The sequence below is a fragment of the Ostrea edulis genome, chromosome 1, assembly GCF_947568905.1.
Source record: "Ostrea edulis chromosome 1, xbOstEdul1.1, whole genome shotgun sequence".
NCBI classification, from domain to species: domain Eukaryota; kingdom Metazoa; phylum Mollusca; class Bivalvia; order Ostreida; family Ostreidae; genus Ostrea; species Ostrea edulis.
This window is the reverse complement of record NC_079164.1, coordinates 102,279,489-102,293,353: the sequence shown is the minus strand read 5'-3', so window position 1 is coordinate 102,293,353 and position 13,865 is coordinate 102,279,489. Positions and strand designations below refer to the sequence as shown.

The following is a 13,865-nucleotide window of genomic DNA, read 5'->3' as shown; positions in this document are numbered from 1 at the left end:
ACCAACTTGAATACCAAAAAAAAAAAGAGAGCAAATTTTGACCACGGAGTATCAAGTATTACGTCTACTCGGCATGATGAGGGTCTCAAAGAGTATATAGCCTACAATTTGTTCATTGTAGGACAACAAAGACGAAATTTATTTTGTTTTAAAATGTCTATTTTACAAACAGTTGAGACGCTTTTATTTATGAATAACCAAATTCGTAAATTTCGTATGTCCTAAAAATGTTATGGAGTTGTTTAATAGGATTCGATGTATGGATATATAGGCTGTGCATTGTCGGTGTTATGTAACCCGTGTACTGTCTGAGCAACCGTTGTCGTACAGAATTTTTACTACATGTATATCATTATGTATCATTGTAATGAAGGGTTATGGAAATTTCCGTTAAAATCCAATTATCAGTATCTGCATTATTCTTACAGAGACTGGTACTTAACAATTAAACGTCAGGGATTTTTACATGTAAGATATCACTGCTGATATATAATTATGATTCCGATATTCCTGTTGGTCTGTAGAATAGATCTTGTTAATCATCCATTCTGTCGAATGCAAGTTCAGTGGGTTATATGTTGAGTTCCTACAGTACCCCCCCCCCCCCCCAAATGAAATAATGAAATATGATAATTCATAAGCAACATTATTTCAATTAAAAGTAAACTGAGTGGGGACACTTGTTTCTCTCATTACACTTACTAGTATTCTACTGAAAGAGAGAAACGTAACGGAAATACTTCGTACTCCATTTAAGAACAAACTATTTCCATTCTTATTGATCATTTTAAAAGTGCCATGTGACCTATATGACTGTCTAGAGGTCAACAATTTATGATTAATTAAAAACACACACACACAAAAGCCCCAAAACAAAGTAAAACAAAAAAAAGAAGAAAGAAAAAAACGAACAAAAAACAAAACAAACCCCTACAGCTATTGTGTTTGACAACGTGATGGATTTACTTATTTATCCTGTTTTGAAAATGAACTTCATGATTTTAATGGCCTTTGTATCGGTACCTGAGTAGAAGGAGAAGTTGTTTTTAAACGTTGAATCAGTGTATTTTATCACGGCGCCGTTACACACCTTTTCATGGTGCAAAATATTTAGGACAGTAAAATTTTGTCCAATTTTCAGCAACATTAAAGTAAGATACAGAGCGTACTAATATAACCGATGTGAAAGTATCGATAACAGGGAAGGGGGGGGGGGGTGTTAGCCTGACTTCCTAAGTTCTAAGTTAGAACAGGAGACAGTGAATATATGTACGTGCATGTACGTGCATAGTCTCTGCATACGAAAAGATAGCATTGTGTCCTTCATCTAAGAGTCAGTGCGTGCATATCTACACGAACATTTATTAGTATCTATTTCCCGTGTAACACGTTAAAAGAGAGACTACTCTACTTACATTATCGTTTGAACAATATTAACATATTTTCCTGTAGTGAGTTTCTTACGGTTGTGCATATGTCGCCATACAGAAATGTTATGTATAATATATCTTGTCTAACATTACCACACTTGTTTCATTATCAAGTATTTCGTAATGAGTAACTTAAATTTGGGTACAAGATACAAGATAACTCAGTTGGAAGTCCTGTCCCTTTTCAATATTTAATTGATGTGCAAAAATGCGGAGTTTAGTTATACTCTTCCTCTGATCGAAGTTATTAACAATAGAGAGGTAGTGTTCTCTTCCACAGTTGTTTTTGAATGTAGCCTATAATATTACAATATTGGAGGGAGGGGGGGGGGGGGCGGAAAAAAATATCAAAAAATGAAGCAAAATAGTGCATTCTGAAGTAATGGATAACAAAACAATCCCCCTTTTTGTTTTGTATTTATTGTCGCGAACTTGGAAAAATCAGAAATCTGACTAAAATGTCAAGTAAATCTATTGTTTTTTATATTAGAAATTTTAGACAGATTTCATATTTTTCCAAGTGATTTTTTTTTTTATTATTTATTTAGGAATAGGCATATATACCCCCCCCCCCCAAAAATCACAGAGAGACATGGATTTAAAACGAGAGATCTTGTAAAATACCTAGGTATAAAGGAAGACTCTTTAAACTATTTGATATTAAAAATATGATGGATATAATGTATACACCTATACCCAGGATTACCCATGAAAGCCTTGGTACCAAATAATTTAAACTCACTCGATCTAGTTGATGTGATGGAACAGTAACAGTTTCTTATAAAATTATTTTTCAAATAATCTGGACATTTTTCATGAAAAATATTAAAGACGTGATTCAGTCGAAGTTAATTTACTATGTTGCTCATGTTCAAATACTTTAGTTTTTAAAATACTTCTTCTGGGAGATTTATCTAATATAAATCTAATAACCTTATTTTGTATAACCTGTAGTTTGTTCTTAAGCTTAATTGTCAAGCCCTCGTACCAGGAAGCACACGCATAGTCAATATGACACTGAATTATTTAAAGCATTACAAAGTGATTTCCTGGACAGTAGAGACAGATATGATTTGTGCCTGAATAAAAATTTCAGGCGTTGGTTTGTTTTTTTAAAGGGACTGGTTCACGATTTTTGAAAAAAAATATTTTCCCTTTTTGATGATAAATATTAAAAATATAACTGAAGAAATGTTGACAGCCAAACTGTTGACCTTCTGAATGCAAGAATGAAAGCAATATTTTAGCCCTAAATCTGTGTTATGTAAACAAAGACTCGAGTATTTTCATGTATTCAAACAAACCAGTGAAATGTTAATTTTGAAATATAAATGCATAGAAATTTTAACTTTTAGATGACACATTTTACCCAAAGAATGCTTGAAATGTGAAAGATTAGATCGATACCCATTTCTTTTGAAAATTTCGTAAACAATAACATACCGCAATCTTTGTTTACAAAACAAATAATAAATTCTCTAACATGAGGTTCCCTGGTGATGTATAACCTTTTAATTCTTATGTGAAATCTTTTAAACACATTAGACAATAGATTTTGATCATTAAAAGTGAAAAACAAAATTTTGGGGAAAATCGTGAATCAGTCCCTTTAATAATACCATCGACAATTTGTTCTCTAGACAATACATTATCCAAAAGAACTCTTAAGTATCTGACACATGATTTACATTCTATTTTGATATCTTTACATTCTAAGGAAAATTAGCTACATGTAGTTTTCCCCAGATGAAGAGACATTCCGTTGTCTACCAACCAATCATGACAGCTTTCTAACATAGATGACAATTTCTTAGCTATGATGTTTGCATTAGAATGAGAGAATAAAATGACCGTGTCATCTGCATATAATAAAACTTTACATTCTGGGTCAATACTTGCACTAAGATCATTCACAAATACTAAAAATAAAAGTGGCCTAAGTAAACTGCCTTGGGGCACTCCACATGTAACATCACATACACCAGAACTTGCGGTATTTACATTTACAGTTTGTTTTCTCCCAGATAAATACGATTTAAACTATCTGATTGACTTAACATCGATGAAATTCATTTTTCACAGAGTATTTTATGATCTACTGTGTCAAAGGTTTTCTGGAGGTCTAGAAGAATCATTCTAGTGAACAGAGTTTTAGCTGTTGTTAATTTGATATGATCAGTAAGATGCACTAAGCAGTTGTCTGTAGAAAATGAACTTCTAAATCCTTACTGAAATTCATTAAAATATTGCACATTATGAATATGAAAAAAAACTTTCGAGTTGAGTGTATATTGCTTTTTCTAAAATTTTAGAGACAATGTTTAAAATGCTTACTGGCATATAGTTTTCTTGCTTTAAACTATCACCTTTCTTGAGAAGAGGTTTTACTCTGGCAATTTTGAGTTCTTCAGGAACAGTTTCTTCAGATATAGACTGATTTATCAAAAGCCCGTGCTTTTGGTGATATCAGTACTACAATTCTCTATAAATAAAATTTTCACTTACATGTCTTCAAATGAACGAGTTTTTAGATTTGTTCTTACTTTTATAAAAACTTTGAATGCTACATGAAGCTGCATTGCATAAACATTTAGGAGAGGATAGTTTTTCTACACGCTTTGCTGCAATTGTTGTGAAAAAAGAATGAAAGTGATCTGCAATTGTTTCATTTTCAAAGCAATTTTCATCATTAATGTTTAAAACAATACAGGCACGGATCTAGAAATTTTTCAAAGGGGGGGGGTGAAGAGGAAATGCAGGAGCGGATCCAGGAATTGCGACTACGGGGGCGCCACTTTATGAGGCAGGGGGTTTGGGGGCAGCCTTGAGGCCCCGAGTGGGTCCAGGGGAAAGCCCTGGTGGGGGCCCAGGGGGCGAAGCCCCTGGATTTTACAGATTTTATAGAGCTTAAATTATGTCTCCTATTTAAGTCATTTTTACTATTTTCTATCATTCTTAATAAGGTGAAATTAGTAAAATGACGGAAATTTTAAGGGTTTTTGGAAAAAATTTACTTCTCCCGAATGAAGTAATTCAAGAAATCAAAAAGATTTTGTCATTCATTTCTCCGGGAGTGGAAGAAATTATTGCTTCTTTTATCGTTTTGTACATTTGTCAAAACAAGATACATGTACCACGATTTACCTTAAATTTGAAAATTTTAGAGGGGGCGCGTCGGCTGCGCCCCCCTTAAATCCGCCACTGAAATGAGAGTTGTTATAACGTACGTTAACATAGTTAAACGACAACTTTTAAAACAGGAATGCTATCAATTTGTATTTCTAAATTCAAATTTGGATTAATGGTATTGTATAATAATCAGACGTAGATCTGTCACTCTTGATTTTAAAACGAATCCTGTTTTAAAATGCATTCCGATTTACTCCCAGTAATTCATTTTTTTAAAAATAAAATGAAATATTACAGATATAAACTATATAAAAGATAATTTGAATTATCATCACCTGATAGAAATGTTGACGCACAATTGTATAAACAATTTCCATCGCCTAGGATTTTAATAGCTCTATATAGTCACTCTCTCTCTCTCTCTCCTCTCTCTCTCTCTCTCTCTCTCTCTAGTGAATCCAAGGGGGGGGGGGGCAACCCCGGTAACCCCCCTCTCCCCCTCTAGGTTCGCCACTGCAACATTTCCATTGGTTTGGATTTTTGTTGATACCCAAGACTTTTAAAGCATGACCATAACTTTTTAGGGTTATGTTTGCTCTCGTCTAAATTGTCGTTGAAGTAGTCGGATTTGGCCTGGTTAGATTGTCTCAGAATTAGATTTCTAATTTCACAATAAGATTTGTATTCTTCATGCATTCCAGACTTTCTAAAATTCAATGAATGCTGATCTCGTTTTAAAGTGAATATTGTCTTAAATTTCATTTGTCATCCAAGGTTCTGAATCACAACAACAAAAATAATCGATCGATTTAGGATCATAATTGATGATCAGAACATCACATATTGTGCTACAATCTTTATAATTTTCTTTCCCTTTTCTTTATCTCCTCTGGACAATGAAAAAATTCTACACGACTTAGCCTTGTACGACCTATAATACCCGTACACTCGAATCACTTCGGTCGATTCCATGTCAAATACGCATATTTTCCGAGGTGTACCGAAAATGTATCGGTGCTGACGAAGCTTACCTTCACAAATGGCGGGAGAGAATGCAACTTTTGAGAACTGGGTATTTGCAAGGAGCAGGTAGATCTAATGATTAAGTTAATCGTTGTGTGCTAAGCGATGACATAGAATCATTCTCAAAAAAATGTTCCAATTATTCCACGGACAGATGATAGCCTAGATTTATGTGATTTCCATGGAATTTTGCACCCTAAAATTCACAACTAGGCCACAGGGGCTCGTCACGAATTGACCCTCTCTATTCTATATTTACACAATAGACGATGTCAAATTTTATTAAGACAAAAATTTCGTGACGAGCCCCTGTGACTAGGCCTATTCCTGGTCATAAAATAACAGTTTAGAACATAGGCACTCTCTCGGTTTTTATTTGCCAAATTGGGAAAATTCGTGTTTGCTGCATGAAAATGGTGGCAACTACAAGTCTAAAACATTACTTTTTGGTCTATTACTGTGAATTTACAGTAAGTGTGAACGACTCAGCTTCTCAAGTTCATTCGAGGTCTCGGATAGTTGGTTTCAAAACAAATCTGTCAATGTTGACGCATCAAGGAAAGAACAATCACTGCGATTGGACCAATATTTAAAGGGGCGGGAATAAAAATAGTTTTAGATGGTCACACGTGTCTTTACACTAGCGTGTCATTACATAATCTTTTAGCACGATGGAAGAGACTCTGCGAAAAGGGAAAACCAATACCAACTAAAACAATGACGTTGATTTTAAAATTACATGCCGAGGGTTTATTTTATGGTAAAATCAGTAAGAAATTAGTTGTCGCAAAGGCCACGTTATAAAATTGTCAATCATGGGAACTTTTGCACCTAAAATGTCGCCAACGAAGCTCACACCGGATGTACTTTTGTTAATCGAGTATGAAATTAAAAAGAAATCAAGTGTATATTAATAGAGAAATCAGACAAAATTTATTAAAAAGAAATATTTGTACCCCTGACAATGTACCAAAGGTGTCTTTAATTTGTAGAACTGCGAGAAATTTTTAGGGAAATTACTTTCAAGAAACTGCAAAGAAAATCCAAGAGAAGCATATTTCGTCTGAACACAGGGACTCGTCACGAAATATTTGTCTTTTTAAAATTTGACATCGTCTATTCTATATTTACAAATAAATGTAAATATAGAATAGAGAGGGTCAATTCGTGACGAGCCCCTGTGGTCTGAACACGAACGAAGTGTTGAAAATTTCTTTGCTACTGATTTTATTGCAATTCAGGCCGAGTCAGTTATATATACATACATATATATATAGAGAGAGAGAGAAACTCTAAACGCTTTGTTGAAATATTTCGACCGTGTTACCGGTCTTCTTCAGTCGTGTTTTCGTGAAGAAGACCGGTAACACGGTCGAAATATTTCAACAAAGTGTTTAGAGTTTTTTCTGTATTTTACTTCCAAAAAAGAGACTTTATATATATATATATTGACGAAGCCAGTGTCGCGTACGTACAACGGGTAATCGCAATCATGGACATACCATAGGAACTTGAAATTTTATCAATAAAGTTAATAAAATGTACTTGATTGACCATAGCTCAAGGCTTGGTCAATCAAGTACATTTTATTAACTTTATTGATAAAATTTCAAACTCCTATGGACATACAGTTAGGTGTGGACCAGTGATATAGGTTCAAAGGTACGCCAGTATTGCAACATTAACAATCGACCTTTGGTGTGGTTTATTATGACGTTATAGAATGCTAACGAAATGCTGAATTTCTTCAATAATGTGTTTCATGTACAGGAGAGGGGTGGTTTGGGGAATTTAGTTTTTGCTAGAATTCACAGAACTTGCTGTTGTTCATTCAATTAACAGTATCTAGCGATGGTTACTTCCGAATTTCTTACGAAAATGTGGGTATATATAACAGTAAAAGACATCAAAGCATGCCATGTGTTGAAAATAAATGTTTTCTCGAAGTAGAATATCTATTGATCTTATTACTTAATCTGACAAATTATTTTAGGGGCGAGATCAAATGTTCAATGTTAGAGAAAACTGAGTTCGCATAGTTCTCACCAAGACACACACACACCCCCCCCCCCCCCCCCCCCCCCAATACAAAACTAAATATGAAGTATGTTGAAACTAATCGATTAACAAGTAAAACAAATGAAAGTGTACATTGAAACTATTAAACGTTTATTAAAATGTATTATTATGTGGTTTTAAAGTCAGTTGTCTTTTTTTCCCACTAACGTGTAATCGATGTCGGATGACAGAAACTTTCGAGTTTTTACCCCCTCTTCCCCCTAACTATTTGAATTTAGAAATTTTTCCGACATCGATCTTTTCCAATGCTTTGCAAGATTTCGAAAATATCCTCTGAGAGATTTATTTTAAAATAACGATATGGAAACTGCGAATGTGAAAGAGACAACAAAACAAAAGCATTGTTCTTAAACGGACAAAATCGCCTATAGAAACATGTACTGAAATTTCTGATCGCTTAAAACTGACAAGTATCTACAGGAATTTAAGGGAGTAACCTTTCAATTTTTATTGGGATATAAAGGCAACTGCGGATCCTGCCTTTTCCCGCAGCATTTTCGATCCCGTCTTTTTTTTCTCTTTTCAATATTCAGCACTATTTGAATTCTGGGATATTGCTATCCTGCCTTTTCTTTACATATCGGAGCTCGCCTTTTTCACCCTGTATTCCCCCTTCCATACCTATTGATACTGCGATGGATTATAAGTATAACACGGTTATTCCTGTTTAAAAGATAAAATTTATAAGGTATCTGATAAAAGTTATATCTTCTAAAGTTTACGAGATATCTTGTATCTTTTATACATGTAAGACATCTTATATTTTTTTCTTTATAAGATATCCCATGACTTTTATACATGTAGATATCTAGTATAGAATAGAATAGAATATGATTTATTTCCAAATTAGGGCCCTCTCGGGCATACAGCATACATGATTGTTAACATTTCAATGTGCAATGACGATAAAAAGAAAAACAAAACAAAACAAGAGTAAAATATGCACTATTAGTATGAGCAATGTTCATATATGAGACATTTAAGATAAACTTTACAAGACATTTTATTAACGTAATCTCAAATCTCCGTTGTCAAATCAAAACCGATATTGAATCTCACGCTACGTACGGTGCAATTTACACTGAAATCAAATATTGAAACTTACACTTGTTAGGCACGAGATAATATAATGCTAAATACTTGGGACCGCCTACCTATAATTTAACCGACCTATCAAAAGCGCTCTTTAAAATCACTCGGGGACTTTCCAATGAACTATCTGAAGCACGTCATGTACTTGCCGATATGTCTCGTTCACACTTACTGTAAATCCACAGTAACACAATTTCTGTATTCAGTTTAATTTCTGTGTTCAGTTAACACAATTCTGTATTCAGTTAACACAATTTCTGTATTCAGTTAACACAATTTCTGTATTCAGTTTAATTTCTGTATTTAGTTAACACAATTTCTGTATTCAGTTTAATTTCTGTATTCAGCTAACACAATTTCTGAATTTAGTTTAATTTCTGTATTCAGTTAACACAATTTCTATATTCAGTTTAATTTCTGTATTCAGTTAACACAATTTCTGTATTCAGTTAACACAATTTCTGTATTCAGTTTAATTTCTGTATTCAGTTAACACAATTTCTGTATTCAGTTAACACAATTTCTGTATTCAGTTAACACAATTTCTGTATTCAGTTTAATTTCTGTATTCAGTTAACACAATTTCTGTATTCAGTTAACACAATTTCTATATTCAGTTTAATTTCTATATTCAGTTTAATTTCTGTATTCAGTTAACACAATTTTTGTTTTCAGTTAACACAATTTCTGTATTCAGTTAACACAATTTTTGTATTCAGTTTAATTTCTGTATTCAGTTTAATTTCTGTATTCAGTTTAATTTCTATATTCAGTTTAATTTCTGTATTCAGTTAACACAATTTTTGTATTCAGTTAACACAATTTCTGTATTCAGTTAACACAATTTCCGTATTCAGTTTAATTTCTGTATTCAGTTTAATTTCTATATTCAGTTTAATTTCTGTATTCAGTTTCATTTCTGTATTGCAGTTTAATTTCTGTATTCAGTTAACACAATTTTTGTAATCAGTTTAATTTCTGTATTCAGTTTCATTTCTGTATTCAGTTTAATTTCTGTATTCAGTTAACATAATTTCTGTATTCAGTTTAATTTCTGTATTCAGTTAAATGACGTGACAATAATGTTCAACAAAGGAAATGATGATTTTATGTATTAAGAAGAGCACATTTTATGTTGAAATTAAAAAACACTACACCCTCCAAATTTTCCCCATTTACAGTTTCTGAAATATGAGGTTTACAAATATTAAACAAATCTGCATTAATGGTCATATACTTTTACCAGATTTTAGTGGGGGGGGGGGGATGAAACCTACATCTAAATTTATGAAAGATGAGTTAAAAATAGGCCTATATATATTAACAAAATTAATAATTCTTAGAGTATCCAGCCATAAAGAAGCTTTCAATGTATATAAATGTGTGACAAATTGAGATCGGGTTCGGGATGTATCATAACCTGTTGGAGGCTAAATATAAAGCTTACGTCAACCGGGCTTTATTGTAGGGCATTACGATAGCATCCGAGGGTAGTTCGGGTGCTCAGTAGTATAAATACGGGTGCTCTGGCGAAAGATTGCAGTTCAATATTGGAGCTCGACAGAAGAGAAGGTACGACAATATTTAATACGCTGTGTATTAATGTAATTCAGTATACGGTGGCGAGTATACTGGTCTAGAGGATAATAATAAAGTATTTCCTGTTATTGCCTTATTGGTGTAGAGATTTGTCCGGTTGTAGTAGGATGTACATACTACACAAATATCTGTCTGGTAGTGGATACAGACTAGCATAGGTCCCAGCCTTGTTCACCCATAACTTATAGGTTTCATTGCTATGTGTGATTAGGATAGGTAATTCTGAAAACTATTTGTATATTTGTTGACTCGTTCGTTATCTTAGTTGTTCATTTGTGTTAAATACATATTCATTCATCAATAATCATACTTGCCCCAGAATGGTCCGAATCATCGAACCTAAACACGTTACAAATGCAAAAGAAAGATTCACAAACACCAAATTCTTTATTAGATAATCATTTAATTTAAAGTTTTGATAAATTAGTTCGAAAATATATGTTAATTGTGGCTTCTAGCCAGATTTACAATAATTCCTACTTTTTAGCTCACCTCAGCCGAGGGCTCAATTGAGCTTTTCTGATGAAAATTTACCGTTGTCCGTTGTTGGTGTTGTAGGCGTTGTCATAAACTTTTCACATTTTCATCATCTTCTCCAGAACCACTGGGCGAATTTCAACCAAACTTGGCACAGAGCATCCTTGGGTAAAGGGGAATAAAGTTTGTTCAAATGAAGGGCCATATACCCTTCAAAGGGGAGATAATCACAAAAATAGGGTGGTGTCATTTAAAGATCTTCTTCTCAAGAAACGCTGGGCCAGAAGAGGGGAAATTTACATGAAAGCTTTCTGACTTAGTGAACAGATTAAAGTTTGTTAAAATCATGACCCCTGGGGGGTAGGATATGGCCAGAATAGGGGATCAAAGTTTTACATACAAATATATTGGGAAAATCTTAATCTTAAAGCTGTATGACCCGATGTTCATTTATCATTTTTGTACATAATTACTTTAAAGCAGATTAATTACTTTTCAAAATTATTAACTTTTCCTTAATTACATGCTTGAAAACATCTGCATGTAAAAGAAAACGGTGCGAATACTATTTAGAAAGTAAATATAGTGTGGTACATAATATAAATCATCCGGAAAGCCTCGGGCCTGTCACCCAAAGCACGGTATATTCGGTGAAAGGCCCGAGGTGTTCTGGATAATGCATAAATTATACAGTGTTAGACATCTATAAATAGCCCCACGTGCATCGGGGGAATCCCAACATGATGCATTAACTCAGACGCAACTGTCTAGTTTTAAGGCTGAAAGGGTGTAAAACAACGAATTACTAAGAGGTGTTTGATATTTTCATTTCTATTACACTTGTGGCACGGTACTGTTGTAACAAAATACACACCTTTACACAGATAAGACCACCGATGATCTGAAAGTTTGAACTGGTCACGTGACTGTCACTTGGAATGGCAGAGTGACGCGGTTGCTTGTAAACAGTAACACAGATTTAAAATCAAATAATTTTGGTTAAAACAGGTGAAATAATATGACATGTCATACAACCTCATAACTACATACGTGCAATGAATTAATAGCTTTTTTTATGAGATGGAAAAAAATGTTGCAATTCGTACCATACAGCTTTAAGAACCACTGGGCCAGAAAAGCTGAGATTTACATGAAAGCTAATGTTGAAATAGTGCAGATTCACGTTTGTTCAAATCATGGCCCTCAGGGGTAGGATGGGGCTGCAATAAGGAATCAAAGTTTTACATACAAATATATAGGGAAAATCTTTAAAAAATCTTCTCAAGAACCACGTAAAAATCATGGCCTATGGGGTAGGTTGGGGCCACAATAGGGATCAAAGTTTTGCACGTGAATAGATACAGAAACTCTTTAGATATGGGCCAGTGATTTTTTGTGAGAATTTTGTTGGCTTATGAGTTACATTGTATTTTTCAGGATCTGGACATGATGAGGAGGAACCACAAAGCCTTGCACCTCTAAGTTATTGGAAATGACTTTGCTGTCTCGGTTAATCTGAAGAGAGGTAACTCTGATACTTCTTATATCGGATTTCATTTCAGAGTTATTTCTCTTTGTACTTTGTTACCATTAGTTTGTACTTGATGCTGTGAATCCCAGTGATATGTTAGTGTGGATGATGGGATTCAGTCTATTCAGTTTATAGATGTTTTTTGTAGAAAGCAATCCCAGTGATATGTTAGTGTGGGTGATGGGATTCAGTCTATTCAGTTTATAGATGCTTTTTGTAGAAAGCAATCCCAGTGATATGTTAGTGTGGGTGATGGGATTCAGTCTATTCAGTTTATAGATGCTTTTTGTAGAAAGCAATCCCAGTGATATGTTAGTGTGGGTGATGGGATTCAGTCTATTCAGTTTATAGATGTTTTTTGTAGAAAGCAATCCCAGTAATATGTTAGTGTGGGTGATGGGATTCAGTCTATTCAGTTCATAGATGTTTTTTCTCTACAATTATTTTAGAAAGCAAGTTCAGTCCAGAGACTAATGTGTTTTTGTATTTGTTGTCCTATGTCTTATAGATGTTGATGACTTGCCTTTGAATTTAAGAGGGGTTTCTTTCCATCCCCCCCCCCCCCCCCCCCCTGGAAAACTCCCTCGGGGAAGACTTTAGAAATTTAGAAGGCACTATGAGGCATTTCCTAGCTTTTATACACTAGAAATATAGTTTTAAATTATCAGTAACATTGTTAGCAAATTGTGCTATTTTAGATATTGATATAAAGGTGACTCTCAATAATTCGAAGTTCAAGGGATTATGATGAAACTTCCAACAGATCAAAATTTGAGTCAAATCTGTAAATTAAAGGTCTGATCATTATGGTTCAGATTTTATAGCAACCGGATTGCATATTTACATACCACATTATGGCATTGTTTTGACATGTCCATCATTATGTTAGGTACATGTACCGTTTATACTCGCCTATAAGTCGGTTGTATATTTTGTAGACTATTTTGGAGAAATTTGCCGTTGACCCACTAATAAGTCGGAATAATTTTTTTCAAGAATCGGTTGACAATTTCTAACGTTTACACCTCTGTTTCACCCCTGTTTCAAATAGTGATGAAATGATTGTCGCCGATGATCAATTGTCGGTCGTTTCGAGCTCTATGATGCTACTAATCGATTACAAAATAGAAGTGGCCGACATTTTTGACCAAAAAAAGAAATCCAAAAATCATTTCAATTTTGTTCAGATTTTCTTTTCTGTATGTCAAACCCGATCAAAAAACAAGCAAACAAAATGGCTGGACAGTTAACAGTAATAAAAACGACATTATTCAACAGTCAAATAAAGGAGTCTGACTCTGATAACTTTCAGACATTGTAATTATAAATAAATTCCATTACTTCATATATCAAAATTCTGATTTATTTACCTGTGAATATAAGGAACAAAGAAGAATTCAAATGTTATTTCCATATGTTTAATGATTCTGTTATGTATTTCAAAAAAAAAAAATTGCGATTACAATTGATTATTATTCGATTACATGTGTCCGATTATTACCGAT

At 33.8% G+C, this 13,865-nt stretch overlaps 1 long non-coding RNA gene across 1 annotated transcript in view; it reads left to right on the top strand.

Annotated features, from left to right (window-relative positions):
- The first annotated feature begins 5,562 nt into the window (after nucleotides 1-5,562).
- LOC125669172 (uncharacterized) overlaps nucleotides 5,563-13,865 on the top strand; it is a 38,673-nt gene continuing 30,370 nt past the window's right edge. The window contains exons 1-2 of the long non-coding RNA XR_007367784.2: nucleotides 5,563-5,648; nucleotides 12,267-12,354. This is a non-coding gene — a long non-coding RNA (uncharacterized LOC125669172). The remainder of the gene's footprint in view (nucleotides 5,649-12,266; nucleotides 12,355-13,865) is intronic.